The sequence below is a fragment of the Canis aureus genome, chromosome 19, assembly GCF_053574225.1.
Source record: "Canis aureus isolate CA01 chromosome 19, VMU_Caureus_v.1.0, whole genome shotgun sequence".
NCBI classification, from domain to species: Eukaryota; Metazoa; Chordata; class Mammalia; order Carnivora; family Canidae; genus Canis; species Canis aureus.
In genome coordinates this window covers 22,866,606-22,885,953 of record NC_135629.1, presented here as the reverse complement: position 1 = coordinate 22,885,953, position 19,348 = coordinate 22,866,606, and the positions used below count along the sequence as shown (strand labels likewise).

At 40.8% G+C, this 19,348-nt stretch overlaps 1 long non-coding RNA gene across 1 annotated transcript; it reads left to right on the top strand.

Annotated features, from left to right (window-relative positions):
* Nucleotides 1-15,650: 15,650 nt before the first annotated feature.
* LOC144289748 (uncharacterized) lies at nt 15,651-18,704 on the top strand. The gene is made up of 2 exons (XR_013357674.1): nt 15,651-15,883; nt 16,296-18,704. It is a non-coding gene; the product is annotated as an uncharacterized LOC144289748 (long non-coding RNA).
* The last annotated feature ends 644 nt before the right edge of the window (nt 18,705-19,348 follow it).

Genomic DNA, 19,348 nt, shown 5'->3' with positions numbered 1-19,348 from the left:
ACAAAGGCAATTCTAATGGGCCAGATGAGGTCCCTTTGGACTTAGCATCTCTCCAGTTCACTTTGTCTTCCCCAGGGGTTTCTCCAGAATATCATTAAAGAATTCGGTGATTCTGACTCAATTTGGTGCACAACAAAATGGTAACTGCCACCATTTTCAAAGGCAATAGCTTTTTTCATTGTAAATAATTTTTGCTTGTTTTTATTCTGGAGGTGGGGGAACAATTGCATGGATACATTTCTTGTGACGGAAAAGCTGGGTAGGGACACCTGGGAGGCTCAGTTGGTTAAGCATCTTTGACTCTTGATTTCGGCTCAGGTCATGATCTCAGGGTTCTGGGATGGAACTCTGTGTCAGGCTCCCCCCTCAGCAAGGAGTCTGTTGGAGAGTCTCTTTCCCTTTCTCTCTGTCCCCACCCCCAGTTGTGCGCTCACATATACGTTCCCCACCCCTCTCTCAAATAAATAATTTTTTTTTTAAACTAGGTGGAGTGGCTAGCTTCATGTGATTGCCCCAAATTAAAAAGATGGTTAGAGGAATTGAATCCAAACTCCCTCTTAACATGATATTGCCCTAGATTCAAAAACATCTTGCCGTGACATCAGAATGGCAAATCCTTCACTAATTTCATAATCTCTCTCCTGAAGTTGCCTCCTTAAACATTATTCATCACAGTAGAAACCACCAAAATAATTTCCAGTCTCCAAGGCTAGGAACCTTCCAGCGATTTTTTTTTTATCTTGTTCTTTATTCCTCGTAGTCACAGCTCTCTTATTGGCATCATCACAGGCACCGTTGACAATTCACATCTGGGAGGCAGTGTTCATAGTACCTAAAAATTTGAATCTCAACTGTGCTGCACCCTCCCCTCATGCTTCTTGGCTCAGTAGCTGTCAGTGGCTCGCAGTTGTCCACTGTCACAAACGGAGCTACATTTGCTTGTCTCCTTTTGCTGCGAGGTGGGTTCTCCATCTCTATCTCTCGCCGTGCATATTTCTGTCTCTGTCTCTCCACTTGCATTGAGGCCTCCTCACAGAATGCCCACAACTTTGCTCTGCTGCTTGTCTCAACCTAAATTGCCCATCCAGGCTTGGTTCAAACTCCTCCTTCCTGGCCTCTTCCCAACCACTGTCCCCCACAACAGTCCATCCCCTGTTCTAGATATGCCTTGATCACTAACAGGTCCAAATCCCACTATTCTACATCCATCTTGTTTTGTCAGCTAGATTGGCAGCCCTTTGACTCAAAGAACAATGTCCCATATCTCTTCTGTATTCCTGCACTCCGTGGCACAAGTCTAGACATATAGTAGGTTAAAGATTAAAGGAGTATCAGATCAAAGGAAGCATCGCGTGCTTTCCTGGCTTTCACTGATATACCATGGCACAGTTCACTGTGATTTTTCATGTCTTAGCCTCTTTGATTTTCAAAGTCACCTCTTCTATTTGCCCCAAATTAAAAATGTGGCAGACCTATCCTTTCTAATTGAAATAAAAGCTAGAAGATGAAATTAGACAAGCATCCCAAGAATAATAGTAAAATTAGGTGCTATTTATCAACACGTCCCCATAGGCCATCAAATGAAATGGAAGTTGGAGAAAGTAAAGATGCCTCTGATGCCAGAGGACCACTTAACTATTATGCTCTGCTGCCTCCCAGATGAATTTTGCTTTGCCCTGATTTCTGTCATTCTCCACAAGGTCCCTTGGGATGCTCTTGGCTGCAACTTTTACTCCAAACCTCAAAGTATACTCTGCCATTTGGGTTGATCCCAATAGAAGGCTGGTTCATTTTCCAGATATGAGAGTCTCCATCAGATGATCTGTTTCCCCTACCTCTTGCAAATCTGGAATCTTAACATTGATGGCAAAGAGAGAGATTGGGAAAAGGAGTGGGAGAAGCGGGTAAATCGAGAACATTTGACTCCTTAGGTCTATGGAGGAGTTGGTGGGAGGAGGTGAGAGAAAGACCACTGTTGTTGTCATGAACTTGTCCCATTCCTAGTGAAAGGGGTGAAGGCGCTGGATGACGCTGTGAGATTCCCTCAGAGACCACCACAGGCTAATCCCCACTTAGGTGTGGAGGACATATTATTTTAAAATGGAATCTGGTAAACTCTGTAACATATGAGGATTGCTGGGTGGGGTAATGTTTTGAGGCATGATTACTTAAGAGAGTCTGGAGGAAAAGATCTTGGAATGAATACAGGGGTTGTATGTCAATACTGGGCGTCCTGTTGTTTTTTTATTTAATTTGCTTACAACTCCTTAAATCTGAAATCCTATCCTCAGAAAGAACTTAGAATTAAAAACAGAAAACAGGAAGGAGAACAAACCGGGATAATGGAAGTGGTGAGCGGCGAGTGTTTCATAACTTGTAACAGTGAAAAAGGAGGAAATAATTTTGGAAAATTATTCAATGACACAATGATATGTTCCTTAATTAAATATTTTATTTTGCCAAGGTTCTGTATTTCATGAAAGGAAATAATGTCACTGGAAGATGATATTCAGTGCTGCTCTGCAGGCATTGAATATATTCTCTCTCAACTTCTGAGGATAGGATTTCTGATTTAAGATAGTTGTTAGCTCATTAAATATAAAACAATTTGAAGCTCAGCAATTTATTTCTTTCATCCATTTCTTTTTCATTCCTTCCTCCTTTCTGCCCCTCTCTGTTTCTCAGTCTCTCTGACTTGTCTGTATTTCTTTCCACCTCTGTCTTTCTTTCCCACCAAAATCAAGATTTCCTGGTAGTTTAGTAAGTCTGTAACAAAGAACATAGGGAAATGCCCCTGGCAGAGATGAAAAGATGACAGAGCGTAGTAGCATCCCTGATCACCACAGACAAGTGGTCTAGACTAGGGTTTTTTTCTCCCTCCACAACATCCTGTGGGAAGAAAGTAGTTTGCTTGTTAAGGTCAGATAATATGATGATCTTAAAACAGGCTGAGAGACTTGAGAGCCCAAAGTCTCTTTTTTCTTTTTTTAAAGATTTTATTTATTTATTCATGAGAGACACACAGAGGCAGAGACATAGGCAGAAGGAGAAGCAGGCTTCCCGTGGGGAGCCCAATGTGGGACTTGATCCCAGGACCCCTGGATCACGCCCTGAGCTGAACGCAGATGCTCAACCACTGAGCCACCCAGGCATCCCCCCAAGTCTCTTTCAAGATTCATGTTGGTGGGCATGAATCTCGAGCTGGTGGCATCTTCTGAATTCACCACACTCAGATTCCAAGTGTGATTGGTGTGTCAACAGTTATAGGATATACACTAATTGTATATAATTGTGAGATGGTGCATGCCTGGCATTTTGTCTTCTCAATCTTTTCTTCCTCTCTTAGCATGAGGAATATTGATAAACTCCAGTTAAGGAAACATCATGGGCTGAGGGGATAGGGTAGCAAGTGGGACAGTGACATCACTTAGCACTCACTCTCAGAGGCATGGTCCTTAAAATGGGAAAATAGGGCCAGTGCTCAAACTGGGAAGTGCCCATCTTAAGAAAGATTTCTGCGGCCCTGCAGATTCCTCTAGCATGCATGAATTGGGCCATTGAAGCATTTTCATTTGCCGTATCTTCTTGGAAGTTGAATGTTCATAATGATGTATTTCAGTAGTTAGTTAAAATATTTGCTTCCTATTTAAGCAAAGTAATGGAGAGGACAGTATTCTGGACTTTGAAAAATGGAAATGGGGGAATTGCGCTTTGCAAAAAATGTATCATCAGCCATGGAGAAAGCTAGAATTTGGTAGAGACTAATTAATTGTGACTCAATTTTGGTTCTAATACCCTTGAAGACACTAGACGTTAATATCTTCTCTCTCTTTTGGAGAATCTAGTGAAAAATTTAAGTGAGTGAGAGGTGGACTAAATTAGAGTTTTCTCGAAAGCCACGATTGAAATTTATCATCAAGCTCGTGCGAGGTTATCCCTCAATGTACCAACCCACTAATTTTAGAAACCTTCCTTCTTTGTCGTGAAAAATCAATTTAAGTCACGAATAATTTTTTTAAATCAGGAAAGTTGTAAAGATTGTTTTTAAGTGTTCAGGGGCTGGTTGAAATTAACAAATACCGGTTTATTTCAGAGGAACACTACCAAGGTGGATCTATACATTTATTCTCTTACACCAGATCTATTCTTAGACCCATTTGTCCCCAATGTTGCCATCTTCAGAGCCATACATCATCAGAGTGAGGTGTTCTTATAATGTATTGCACTAATACATTGTGCGAAGGACAGCAGTGATGATAAATTTCTTAAATGATGGTGCTGTCTAAGGCTAATGACTCTAAGAGCAAATGCAAGGTAATGCAGTGATTTCTTTTCAGGCCCCAGCAAAGAATACAGAAGACATCTCAAAACCATTTTCACTTGAGGGGAATACTGAAATGAACAGTATTTCAATGCCTTTGTAACAGGCACTTAGGCTGTATTAAGGAAAATGTAAATGGCCTTGCCTTTTTCAGTGAAAACTGGTTTAATGCTTTCCTTCATGGAAGTTAAGGTGGATGTTTTGTTTGTTTTGTTGTTTGGGGGGTTTTCTTTTCGTTTTACACATCTCTCACCTGACGTTTCTCTTTGTGGATCCCGTGTGCCTTGCGCTTCCTCGAATTTGCAGGGTTTACTCTGAGCTCTTTGAGCAGGAGGTCTGTTCCCAAGACTGTTGTTCGCATGGTTGCAGCCAGAAGGATGGAAAAATTGGCAGAATTTGTGGCTGGAGACTAGTTCTGGCAAAAGGTATGTGGGTGGATGGCAAATTCCTGTGTGTGCCACAGAGCCACGTCACATCCATGCCCAGAAATCGTGTGGTCGTTCATTAGTTCTCAAACACTAAAATCGAGAAATGGAGAGGCGAAATGAAACATTTGGTGGAATGTTCTGGAGGAAGTCTTTCCTTCGGTAAGTGTGGTCTTTACTCTGTGCGCCAAAGAAAGCAAAAAACTGCGACCAAATCATGTCATAATACTTGGGGGTGAAGCCTCCCCACGTAGCATCATTCCCATCTTTGGGCATAGCCAGAATAAGATGTGTCTACTGGTTTTCCAAGGAAAGAAATTTCAGTCCAAATATCCACACGACAGAGTTTCTCCCTTGATGATTACGGTAGAGATAATCCCTGAAACGTGTGGGATATTGCCGGCAACTGCTCTGAGCGCTCCTGTGTTCCGTCCCACTGAATTGGGGCAGGTGCGAGTTTTAGGCCCATTTTCCAGATGAGCAATTTAGACTTGGAGAAGGTAAGTCACTTGCTCTGGGTGACAGAGTAGATGTGGTGTTTGGACCATCTGATTCCTGATGCCAGGATCTAAACTATGAAACCCTATTGCAGGTCCATGTGTCTTATTCATTTATTTTTAATTTTAACTTTTTAAAAGATTTTATTTATTTATTCATGAGACACACACAGAGAGAGGCAGAGACATAGGCAGGGGCAGAAGCAGGCTCCATGCAGGGAGCCCAATGTGGGACTCTATCCCAGGATCCCAGGATCACACCCTAAACCAGACAGATGCTCAACCACTGAGCCACTGAGGCACCCCTAATTTTAATTTTTTAAAAGATTTAATGTATTTGTTTGACAGAGAAAATGAGAGAGAGCGAGAGCATTAGCGGAGGGGTGGGGGAACGGCAGGAGGCAGAGGGAGAGGGAGAAGCAGACTCCCTGCTGAGCAGGGAGCCCAACAGGGGGCTGGATCCCAGGACCATGAGATCATAACCTGAGACAAAGGCCGACTCATAACCACCTGAGCCACCCAGGTGCCCTGGTTCATGTGTTTTAAAATGAATCCTACATCTTCCTCTGCATCACAACATGAGAGTATAGGCATCAAGTCATAGACTGTAATTTGAAAATAGTAATTTCTTTGCCCAATTTATTGACTTTTACCAGATGATAATACATTTAATTCATCCATTTTTCCAGCCAAACATACAATAAGAGCCAACACAACCCTTTTTAGCTAGGTGTCATATCAAATTTTGAGGGTTTTTAAAAAATGTCACTATTCTTAGCCTTTAAACAATGGATAAGACCAATGGGAAATCTTTATTTTGCCTATTGTACCTTCAGAATTCTCTATTCTCAGCTAAGGGCTAGAATAGTGACTTTAAATTTCCCACTCTTCCAGGAGGCAGCATTATATTTTTACTAATTATACCTTAATTTATTGATAAAAATGGTTATGTGTTGAGTTAGGGCCTTTGGAGTACGATTTTAATTTCTCCCAATAAGAATATTTGGTTGAAATCCTGGCTCTTTACTGTTTGCTTGTGGATTACATTAGAAATCATTTTTAAAATGTGCTCGTTACCAGATAGTTTTCACTTATAGAATTATTTTCTCGAATTTATACTTATTCCAGCTCCCAATTGTGAGGAAAGAATCCAATTGTAATGATCTTTTTGAATGAGCTTAATTTTGGTTCATACTCTACGGAATATTTATCTTGTGTGAGTGCCAATAAGAGGGAAATGGGATGACAATATAGTTTTACTTGATATTTTTGCCAATAAATTTGAACAGATGTGACAAGAAAAAATTAATGGTAAAATAGTTACCACTTATAAGTGCTTAATTTTATAGACCAAGTCAAATGTTTTATAAGCTTTTTAAAATTTTTAACGAATTGTTTATTTACTATCTTAATCAGATTTTCCTTTCTAGAACTTAAGTAAGTGAGAGACTGGAATCAGCCTATAACTTTAGCTTTATTCTTTATCAATTTTCTTTAAGATAGAAAGATACCACAGGCTACTCTCAGAGATGATATCAAGCAACTAGGTCTGGTGGGTGATTATCTTCAGTTTTTACAAAGACACCAGAGAAGATATAAATGTACTTCATTTCCCTAAGAAAATATAACTAATATATTCAGAATAGAACTGTTTGTTGAGTCCTGACCATCTGTTACTCATTGTACAAAGTGATTCTATATTATTATCTCATTTGTTTCTTACAGCAATACCTTGAAGTGGTTATTAATGACCTCATTTTACAAATAAGGAAACTAAGGATGAAATATTTTAAGTAGGCTCCATCAGCTTGTATACATGTGTTTATCTAACATCAAAACCCATGACGGTATTATTTAATATTACCAACTGTTTGGATATGTTTTAGAAACCTCAGCTAAAGATAATCACACAAACTCTTGTTACCTGTTTCATTTTGCAATGCACATTTTAGATGGTTTATTGCATTTATTACACTTTAGTTTTTAAATTTTTATTTATTTGAGAGAAGAGAGAGCAAGCATGAGCAGAAGGGAGGGGCAGAGGGAAAGGGAGCAGAGCAGGGACCTGGACTGGGGGCTTGATCCTAGGACCCTGAGATCATGACCTGAGCCAAAGGCAGATGGTTAACTGATTGAGCTACCAAGGTGCCCCTCATTTATTATATTTTAAACATTTTATTAATAAAAACATTAACTTTTTGTTTTTAAAGATTTTACTTATTTGAGAGAGAGTAAGAGAACAAGAGAGAGGATGAAAGAGACCACAAGCAGGGGGAAGGGCAGAGGGAGAAGCAGACCTCCCACTGAGCAGGGAGCCTAAAACGGGGCTCAATCCCAGGACTCTCAGGGATCATGACCCAAGCTGAAGGCAGATGCTTAACTGACGGAGCCACCCAGGTGCTCAAAAAACATTTAAAACATGTTAACAAAAATGTTCTCAGTCATTATATTAAAACCACAAATTTTATAATGTTTTGATGTTTGTCTTAAAAGGGTAATGCAAAGAATTGTATGAAGTAGTGATTAAACCTTTTTCTTCATGCTTTCTACCCCTATCACCTACATCTGGCCTCCTGGTATCTGTTCCCCAAGGAAATCACAAAGCACTGTTAAGAATTGCTTTCTTCCCCTACCCCTGTCTCTCCACATCCCCCCAGCACTATTGAGAAAGAATTGATGCAGTATCTTATGTAAGTTTAACCTGTACAGTATGAAGATTTGCTGCACGTATATATTGCACGTATATATTGCAAATGATGTGATGACCACAATGAGGTTAGCTAGTATGTCCATCACCTGACATAATTACTATTTTTGTGTGTATGATGAGAACATTTAAATCTACTCCACTAGAACTTTTAAGTATATAATATAGCATTTTTAGCTACAGTAGTCATGTTGTAAGTTACATGGCCAGGACTTAATCATATTATAACTGGAAGTTTATACCCCTTGACCAACATCTTCCTATTTTCCTTCACCCCCAGCCCCTGACAACTACCATTCTGCTCTTTTTTTTTTCTACAAGTTTGGCTTTTTCTGATTCCACATTAAGTGAGATCATATGGTATTTGTCTTTCTCTGACTTCTGAGCATAATGCTCTCGAGGTCCATCCATGCTGTTGCAAAAGGCAGGATTTCCTTCTGTTTATGGCCAATATTTCATCATGCATACATACATTACATTTTCTTTATCCACTCATCTGCTAGGGGACACTTAAGTTGTTTCCATGACCTGACTATTGTGAATAATGCTGCAATGAACATGGGGATGCAGATATCTCTTCAAAATAGCACTTTCATTTCCTTCAGATATAAACTCAGAAGTGGGATTGCTCAATCATACGATAGTTCTGTATTTAATTTTTAATTTTACTGTTTTCCATAGTGGCTACATCAATTTATATTCCCATCAACTATACACAAGCCTTTTTCTCCACATTCTGGCCAACATTTGTTATCAACTTTTGGATAATAGCCATTCTAACAGGTGGGAGGTGATATCTGATTGTGGTTTTGATTTGCATTTCTCTGATGATGAGTGATGGTGAGCATCTTTCCGTGATCCGTTTGAACCACAGGTTTTCTAATCTCTTCATTTATGGAAGGTCTGGTTGTGAATTGCCTCGATTTTTTTGTTTGTTTTTGTAACAGCTTCTATTTTTATGGTTTTCTGTTTTGTTTTGTTCTGTTTTGCCTGGTAAAGTTTTCAAAGAGAAATACCACACTCAAGATGATGTTTGAAGTAGCTGAGATGTTTCCATTACTTTTTCTAGGTCTAGGGAATCTTAACCTAATCTTCTCCTAATTCTGTCTGCAGAATCCCTTAGCTAATAATTGATAATGGTTTGAATTCAGCTGGGCTGTAGAGTCAGCTAAATGCAGAAATTAGGATCTATTATTTTGAAAGGTACTGCCCTTTGTAACTCATAGCCTCAGAATTCTTGAACACGTTTCTTTCACTAGTGAAATTATCCAGGATGGTTAAAAGTTCCGCCTGATGGAATCATTCTTGAGTCAGGGAGCACTTGCAGTGGGTGGATCCAATGAAACTGACCTTTACCTTAAAGTGAAAATGTGAACCAATGCTCTTCCTCTAGCTCATGCGTGGCATGATATTTTTACATATGGAGCTAAATAATAATGGTATTTTTAGGGGTGCCTGGGTGGCTCAGTTGGTTAAGTGTCTGACTCTTGATTTAAGCACAGGTCATGATTTCAGTGTTGTGAAATCCAGCTCTGAATCAGGCTCTGGGCTGGGCATGGAGCCTGCTTGAGATTCTCTCTTTCCCTTTCCCTCTACCCCTACCTTCCCCCGCCCCCTGGTTCACACACATGTTCTGAAGAAGAAGGAGAAGGAGAAGGAGAAGGAGAAGAAGAAATAGTATTTTTAATTTGAATTTTTCAAAATAAGGGATCTGAATAACATTGGGCAAATACCATGTTAAAAATCCCATGTTTTATGCAGTGTCAAAGACTATTTCTCTTTGTGGAGTGTATGAGATTTATTGAATTGGTGTTGCCTTTTAGTGCTTAATTTTTACAACTGACCCACTGGGACTAAATTCAAATTTGCAAGAGGACCCCTTATCTATATGGCCAATTGATTTTCAACAAAGATACAAGGCCGTTCAATGGGAAAAGGACAGTCTTTTCAACATATGGTGCTGGGAAGATGGTATGTACATACAGAAGAATGAAGCTGGACTTACCTTAAATCATATAAAAGAATTAGCTCAAAATGGAACTGAAAGCAAGAACTCAGATACCCACACACCAGTGTTCATAGTCTGTATTTGTCCCCAAAACGAAAAGGGGGAAGCAAACCCTGCCCATTGACAGGCAAATGGATAAACAAAATATAGCATTTACATACAATGGAATATTATTCAGCCACAAAAGGGAATGGAATTCTGACACATGCTGCAACATGGATTCATCTTTTCTTTTTAAGTGGCATAGTTAGAATTTTATTTATTATTTTTTAACATATAACTAAATATTGGTTTCAGAAGTAGAGTTTAGTGATTCATTGGTCTTATATAATACCCAGTACTCATTCCATCATGTGCCCTCCTTAATGCCCATCACCCATTTACCCCATCCTCCTCCCGTCCCCTCCAGTGAACCTCAGTTTATTTCCTATGATTAAGAGTCTCTTATAGTTTGTCTCCCTCTCTGATTTCATCTTGTTTTATTTTTTTCCTCTCTTCCCCTATGACCCTCTGTTTCACAACATGGATAAATCATAAAAACATTATGCTAAGTGGAAGAAGCCAAACACAAAAGGACAAGTATTTTATGAGTCTCTCTCTATATATAGATATATATATATAGCCTAGAATAGGCAAATTCATAGAGTCAGAGAGTAGACTAGAACTTACTAGGGAGTCAGAGAGTAGACTAGAACTTACGAGGGAGAGAGGAGAATGGATAGTTGCTGTGTCATGGGTAGAGAGTTTCTGTTTGGGATGGTGACACAGCTCTGCAAGTAGTGGTGATGATTGTCACACATTGTGAATGTACTTGTCACTGAATCATACACTTTGAACTGTTAAAATAATACATTTTATGTATATTTTATTTATAATGTATTTATTATTTTGTATATTTTATGCACACATGCATGTATATTTATTATGTGTATTTTATATATGCCATATATTTACATATGTATTTTATATATAATACAGGTTTTATATGTTTTACATATATATTTTATGCATAATACATAATACACATACAGAAGGGGGTAAGATACTGCTGGGTAAAGAAAAGTGTAGGTAACCACTGAAATATAAATCTAAAGATAGACATTAGCTGTAAGTGTAGTGACTGGCACCTTTAACAAATGGTGAACATCTTTGAAGGGGGAAATTCATGCCTCTCTTAACCAAAAGCTAACAGCTACCCAGTAATTTGCTCTAACTTTGAAGATCATTTTATGAGTTGTGTATTGCACATTTTTGTGTGCAGTGTATATTTTTTCCCAGCCTTATGTTTTATAAAATGGAAAAATAATGCAAACTGGCATGCCCAATCAAAGGCATTGAAAATCTATTTTAAATTTTTAGAAATTTGGGAACGTGATTCTTTTAGAGAGGTGTGCTGCTGCCTGGAACTAGGAGGAGACTGTTATTGTGATCAGCCAATTAACATTTCCAGCCACCCCTCTGAACAACCACCCATCTTCGTATTGAATTTATGTCAGGGGACATTAAGCAAACAGGAAAAGAAGGGACGGAAAAAAATTCTTCAAATTAATTTGAATAAGGTTGGAATAGAAAAAAATATATAGCCACTTAAATTATTTTAAAGCTCACTTTTTATTGATTGAGTTTACAGTAGCAAAAAATTTTTTAAAATATAATAAAGATATATTGAATATTGATTTAAAAATAATATGTATACATTTTACATTCCTTCAGCCTGGAGGATTGTGCTCCCTCTGTCTCTGTCACTTTATTACTTTCAAAATTACAAGGGACAAGAAGAAAAGAACTTTACTATAGTATTTTGAACTGAGTCTAAAGTACGTGGTTGTAAGTTTGACAGGAAGGGCTGCAGATCTTAAACTCCATGTTAACGAGCTGGTACCTTTATCTTTTTATCTTGTTCAAACTATGTGAAATCAGACATTTAGTAACATGGAATGGCTCAGAAAAACTTTATTGATTCGGTTAACAGGCATTTGAGGAATTGAAGTATAGACCAACTTCTCTGCTAGCAGGACATGCCCTCTCAGAGCTCAGGGTTGAGAAAGAGAGAGAGACAGAGAACAATAAAGAGACAATCATAATACCCTCTACTTAAGTGCTATCAGAAGACTAAGCCCTGAGGGCTCTGGAAGAACAGTGGGGGGGGGGGCGGGTAGGGGAAAACTACGAAGAAAGCATGAGTAGCAGGTGCTTCTGGGGGCCATTTGTCACCTCCTCTTTGCCCACCTCTGATGTGGTTGCGGAGCAGGGCCTAGTTCTGACCCCCTGACATTGTGAGTGGCTCCTCTCAGCTCTTCTGCTCAACAGCTTTCTCTGAGGCATCGGGACCTGGAAGGATATCGCAGAGCTGCCCAGATAGTTAATGCCCTCAAGGGCCACCTCCCACTGATGGGGGAAGGAAAGCTAACAGATAAATTCCCAATTTCTCCACCTTTAAAGGAACAAATTGTAAGAAACAGTCTGTGTGGGGTTCAGATATCCCAACATTGCCTACAGCAACAACCTTGACAACTGCTGTTTTTTTCACTGTTGCTTCTCCTTCTCAGTCTTCCCACTAGGCCTTCCTGCTCCCTGTGATCCCTTCCCAAATGAACCACCTGCATCAAGTGCTGGCTTCTGGCTCTGCTTTTTGAAAGAATCCAAACAGAGAGAGAATGTGGCAGTTGAGCTGGGGATTCAATGTTGGGAGTAGGAGTTAGTTGAGGTTGTGTGTAGGCCAAGGGGCATGGTACCTTCCACGGGGATGGAGCCACTACTGTAAAGTCACTAAGGACCAGGAGTGATTCTGGGGGGTTCGTAAGGTGATAGGATGTGTAAGGAACTGTGGGGAGGTCAGTGTCAGCTGGGCTAAGAGATCTGGGATGGCCAAGAGGCCATAGAAGTCTGTTGGGATCAATCAAGAAAAGGCTTACTAGCGTGAGAAGAATTCAGGACTGTCTCATCAGTGAGGGCAGATGACATGTTTGGTGGGCAGACCATGTTCAGAGGTGAGAGACAATAGGCAGGGAGTTACGAGGTCCAGGGAGTGAAGATGAATGAGGGGGCTCCCAGTATAAATGGTGAAGAGGCGACAGGATAGCGTGGAGAAATGTGGAAACAGAAGACCCATTGGAGTTGGTGACAACATGGAGGGCTGAAGGAGACCAAAGCTGAAGCTGTCACCGGGTGTTGGGGCTTGGCAAGTAGGGTAGATGATGGTGCCGCCATATGTAGAGACCTAGTCCCCAGTGTGATGGTTTCAGGAAGTGGGGCCTTTGGGAGGTGATTAGTTCATGAGGGTAGAGCCCTCATGAATGGGGCTAGTGGCCTTACAGAAGAGCCCCCAGGTAGTTCTCTTGCCCCATTCACCAGTGAAAAGATGGCTATCAATGACCCAGAAACTGGGCTCTCACCCGACATTGTTTTGCTGGTGCCTTGATCTTGGTCTTCTCCACCCCTAAACTGTGAGAAATAAATGTGGCTCACCCCACACCATCTATGTTATTTTGTTATAGCAAGCCAAATGGACGAAGATACCTTCCCGCTGTGGAGGGACGGGTTGTCAGGTAAATTTAACAAAGTTGTTGAGTTCAAAGTGTGGAGGGATTTGAATGCCTTGAATGCCCTATGAAGACATTTGGTTATATGAACTTGACCTTCCATGTTGGGGTTCTTACAGATGAGAAAAAAGGTCAGAGAATAACCTATTTGCTATGAGGAGCGAAATAGAGAGAGAGAGAGAAGCAGAATAGGGAAGGAGAAAGTCCAAGTAAGGGGATGATCTCATGTGAAGTGGAGCTTCATTCTGGTCTCTGAAGTCATTCTACCTGAGTCCTTTGAATCCTGTATTCATCAGGCACTGAACATCTGGATAGGGAAGGCTGGGGGTGACTGCCCGTGATGGTTGATTTTATGTATCCACCTGGAGAATGTTTTTGGGTGAGATTAACATCCAAATCCATGAATTTTGAGTAAAGTAGATCATGCTTCATATGGTGGGTGGGCCTTGCACAATCAGTTGAAAGGCTGGATGCAACCAAAAAATCCAGCCCCCCGAGCAAGAGGGAATTCTCCAGCAGGTTGCCTCTAGACTTCATCTGCACCATTGCCTCTCCTGGGTCTCTGCCCGCCAGGCTTCAGGCTGAAACTGCACCATCAGCGATCCTAGGGCCACACTGCAGATTTAGACCTGCTAGTCTCCGTAATTGTGTGAGCCAATTCCTTGTGACACATTTCTTCTAAACATGCCCATTCTATTTGATCTATTTCCCCAGAGGATGTTGACTAACACAAGTCCTGAAGGTCTCTGTCTCAGAGGATGTGGCTCCCATCTGCCAAGGGCGAGGTTTCTGCAAAGGTCATGGGTCTAAGCAGCAGCTGGTGGCTGGATGTACCCTCAGGGAAAGGGGGGGTCTTGATGGGGCACCAATTTGGACAGCTCTTTTATGGAGTGCTTGGAGAATGATGTGAGAGTAAATAGCAAATTAAATTTATTTAGCTGCAAGTTAAGTTTATGGCCCTTCACAAATCCCTCCTCAGTACTCTGCGAATCCTTGCGGAGCTTCTTTTAGCAACGTGTTATTGTGGCAGCACAGTGTGGCAGTGCAAACTTTTGGGCATTTGAAGTCAAAGAGAGATATACATTCAAACGCCAACTCTTTGCTTATCCGCTGAGCAATATTTACCCCTATCACTGAATTTCTGGGTTTGGATTCCACATCTGTATGACAAATACTGCAAATAACCTCTATGTTGTAAAGATTAAAATTAACACTGATGTCTATGTGAAAAGCAAATGCTTTTTGCCTGTGAATACCGAGCTCCTCTGTGCCAAGCAGTGGGCTAAGCAACTTAAAAATATTGCTGGTTTGGGGGCGGGGGGCGGATGCCTGGGTCGCTCAGTCAGTTAAGCGTCCAAGTCCTGATTTCCGCTCAGGTCCTGATCTCAGGCTTGTGGGTTCGAGCCCTGCGCAGGCTCTGTGCTGGGTGTGGAGTCTGCTTAAGACTCTCTCTCTCGGGATCCCTGGGTGGCGCAGCGGTTTAGCGCCTGCCTTTGGCCCAGGGCGCGATCCTGGAGTCCCGGGATCGAATCCCACATCGGGCTCCTGGTGCATGGAGTCTGCCTATGTGTCTGCCTCTCTCTCTCTGTGTGTGACTATCATAAATAAATAAAAATTTAAAAAAAAAAGACTCTCTCTCCATCTGGCCCTCCTCTCTCTCTCTCTCTCTCTCTCTCAAAAAAAAAAAAAAAAAAAAAAAAGTTCCAGGTTAAATTCCCACAATAGTTCCCTAAAGTAGGTATTATTCATCTTGTTTCCTAACATGGAAACTGAGTGGTAGAAGAGATGTGTGCCCAAGGCCACTGGGCTAAGAAGCAAAGGAGCTGACACTGCTCCAAGTGTCCATCAGAAATAGAGCCCTGACATAGTGTTGGGCTTCTGACATATAGAGTTCTAGAAGCTTTGTGACTTGGTGGTCTCTCCGGAAGCATGAGATCTTGCTCTGGGGACCTGAAGGTACAGGCCGCTGCTGTGGTGCTCAGGGCCCTTGGGAAGGGAGCAAGGGAGGTGAGGGGTGGGAATGTCGAGGACTCCAGCCACTGCCATGACATTTTTGGCCAACGCATCCAACGTGCCTTGTGTGTTTCCACTGCCTGCCAATCACTGCAAGTTGCACAGCAGCTTGGGGTGGGGGTGGGGGGAGGGTAAATGAACCAGACAAAATGATGCTTCTAAACCCCACTTTGGTAGGTCCTTTTGTTATGTCATCATTAGGATGGGAATCTTGGGGTTGAAAAGCTCATAAATGGGAAACCTGCTTCACCTCTGAGTTTTCACTGATTTCAACGATTTGGTCCAAATCCAGAGTCTCGAGACAATAAAAAGGCTGCTGCTGAATGTTAACGGAGGAGGACGGCTGAAATCTCAGTGAGCTACTTTGATGGTACCAGAGGCATTTAATTTTCATGGTCTTGCAGTAAATTTAAAGGCAAATTATAAAAGTGAGGCTCAGTTTTGGTAAGGCTCCAATTTATGTGCTTCGGGCTTCTTCTAACTACACTGTGGGGGCAGCCGCCTAAGAAAGTTTAGATTTAAAGACTTTTGCCAAGGTGTCCTGTGTGAAAATTTCCAGCGTTTTGTCGTATTTCCAAAAGGCGTCTCATTGGATACTCCTGGGCCTCATATTATTCACAGGTTTGGAAAGTGGGCTGTGGCTTCTGGAAGGTAATATTTTAATGACCAAGTGCTAAAGTGAAGGACCAATTCACTTCATCTAGTGTATTTAGGGAAATCGCTTCGAATCTGTTTTGGGGTTAGAGTTTAATTCTTTTTTTTTTTTTTTTTTTTTTTTTTAGAATTTAATTCTTGCTGTAGTTTCACGGGAGCAAGGCCTGCAAAGGCCTCTGAAGGCCTCAAGTCTCGGTTTCTTCATCTGCGGTGTGTGATGTTAATAATTATCTCAGGGTGATGTTTGACAGAATAAACTCCATGAAGATCGCAAAGTCTTAATGAAGTTGCTGGCATATATTATGTATTCATACAGCAATCATTAACAGGAAAACTCCCTCTGTAACAGGATGAACAGAACTGTTTTGTAATCCGTGAGATTGAGAAAGAGAACCATCTGTGGGTTTCCACCTGGACAGTAGTTGGGCTCAGGTATCTGATTGAATGGCTCTGAATAAGGGAGGCCTTTAAAGGAGAGAAAATGGATTTCCTGTCTACTCTGAGCTTCAGCTGACTCTGAAAAGGCGGAGGAACAGTTTCCTGGTGGATCCGGGTTCTGTTTTTACAACTGGTTGCACACATCCCTCATTTGAGGGTTCAAATGGGTAGTTTAGGAGAGAAAATGGATGTCTATGTTCTTGAAGGCCAATTTGGGAGTGTAAATCTGGGATTTGGGATCTCATTGGAAAGTCTGTGTTATTGAAATTTCTAAAATGAGCCCTTCTAATATGACCTCAAGCTAATGTGTGGGTCTGTTTGAATAACAGCCTCGAGTAATTTCTTCCAACCGCGCCTACTAAGCAACCCAAGATAAAAATATTGTTTTCCTGTGAACGGTGGAATTGTCAGGAAGGCAACAAATTGCCCCAGACTTTTGTTGGTGAAGCAGAATTCCGGCTTCTTTCAATTGTTTTGGACTTAAAAACCAAAACAACAAAATCCCCTACCTTTCAGAGACTACTGATGTGAAAATACCATGTGCTTGCCGGGGATCCTACAGATGACAGGCACCGTGCTACAATCTCGCCTTATTTTTCTCTTCCCTCCGCCCCCACCCACCATCTCTTGCCAGACAGAATAGGTGAAGAGGTTGAGCTGTAGATCTCATTTCTCCTGTTTTGCTGCTTGTGAAGTCTGCCAACAGAATCCACCTTGACAAAGTCAAGGACTGTGCGTTTAATGTTGAACTGAGTGAATAAATTATGCATGAAATTGTGCTGGAGTCTCTAGTGTGCAGAATTGCTCCTTTTGATATGAAAGGTTAATTCAGAAAGGAGTCCAAAATAGCTGGAAATTGTGGGGATAAGTGGATAGTATTCACTGTTGTGAGCTGTTATTACTAGAAATTGCATTCCCTCTCTGGCTTCCCCGGAGATTTCGCTTTGCCAGTGAATATAAACTGTACTCAATAGAATAGCATTTAGGAGTAACAAGAGTGTATGTCCACACACAATAAAATATTCTAATGGTGTTTTAAAAAGAAGTTGTACTTTTTCATGTATATCATGCACCCCAAGGAAGAATTTCTATTGCATTTAGGTCAAGAACAAGGCATATCGAACGTAATGAGTTTTGAGCATATATGCATTGCAAGGGGCTGCCTGGGACTCCCATTTCAGAGCCTGGGCTGGTCATGCCACTGATTAGTTATGCAAGCCTGGTTTCCGATAAAGCCCAAACCATCCTTGCTTAAAAGAAGGAACAGCCCCCAATTGTTTTATCACTACATCTTACACATCCAGCTTTAATTTAATCTTTGGTAAATTTATGAAGCTCTTCAACCTGTTTCTCTTAAATGTCCTTTTTACACACATCCTTATATCATTTTTATGTTAGTTCATTATTTCCAGCAGAAAAACGTAGTTGTCTGGAAAGCTAAATTTTACTTAAAATACACATACACATATTTTTGGAGCTTGTTAGAGACTCCTTTTTGTGTTTCCATCACAAGGGAACAGAATTGTGCCACCAGACTGTGGAAGTTGTTTATTTCTGTCCCTCTTATGTACATTTTCAGAAACCATCCCCTTCTTAATCTCCACTGGGGACTGGTAGTTTTTTCTCTAATTATAAAGTGGTCTCATTTCTGACCTGGGGTAGTTTTTAATTTTAGTTCCTGGCTTGTGTTTATAAACTGTTACACTATATTATCCTGTTGGGAACATGGAGAGAAGGGTTCTAGCCCTTTGTGTTGGTTTTAACAATTAGGTATTCATTCAGTGTCTCACAATGTATTTTGGGGGAAACCAGAGATGCATTTTTGACGTCGATTTTTTACCTTCTGTGTTTCTCTTATCTATATATTTCACATTAGTGATAAAGCTTTTAAAACTCTGGATGGGTGACGGCGGATAGCAGTAGTATTATTAAACATCTGACAGCAGTGAACAAAACTGATATGGTTACTTGTTTTTAGGTATTCTTTTTTGTTTCAAATGTTGATGGGGAAAAAGATATAGAAGTCTTGGCATAGGGAAGATATTCCTATAAATTGTGGCAGATGCTGGGTTAAAATAAAGTAGTTGCTCAAACATCAAGGTGACTGTGGGTTTTTTTTTTTTTTCTTTTTAAAGTGTCATTTTGTTACTTTAAGGCATCACTAAGGAGCATTGAAAATGACCAATCCTTACCCTGCTCATTAATGCCAAGAGTGTTAAGTTTCTTTATTCTGTTGTCTGTGACTCATGAGTCTGAGTTCTGGACAGCAAATTGGCCAAATGGCCTCTTGTCACTGGAAATTGTTCCTTCTGCTCAGTGAGAATATTCTGCGCCTGAGGGGTTGCAAACATTTTTTTTTCATGTGAACCTGAATGCCCCAGGCCGCTAAAACTCAGCAATTAAGTCACAAGGCAGTGTGGCGTTGTGTGTAATATTCCGATGACTTGATTACAGGGATGCCTTTCCCCCTGTGATACTAGATTTGATGCATTTAAAATGTTTCGGGCCAACCAAAGATGCCTTTTCTGATGCAGATTCAAATGCCTCCAGGAGATCAAACTGAAAAGTCATTGAATGAACCACTCTGTAGCACTGAGGACGGGGATGGAAGGTAGGGAAGGTGCTGCTTAGTATCTGAGTATATTTTACACAGTTCTGCAAGATAAATTCAATAGAAGTCTTCATAGAATTATGTGACATGCACACACGTGCAGAAATAAAACAAAACCGAAGATCTTTTAAG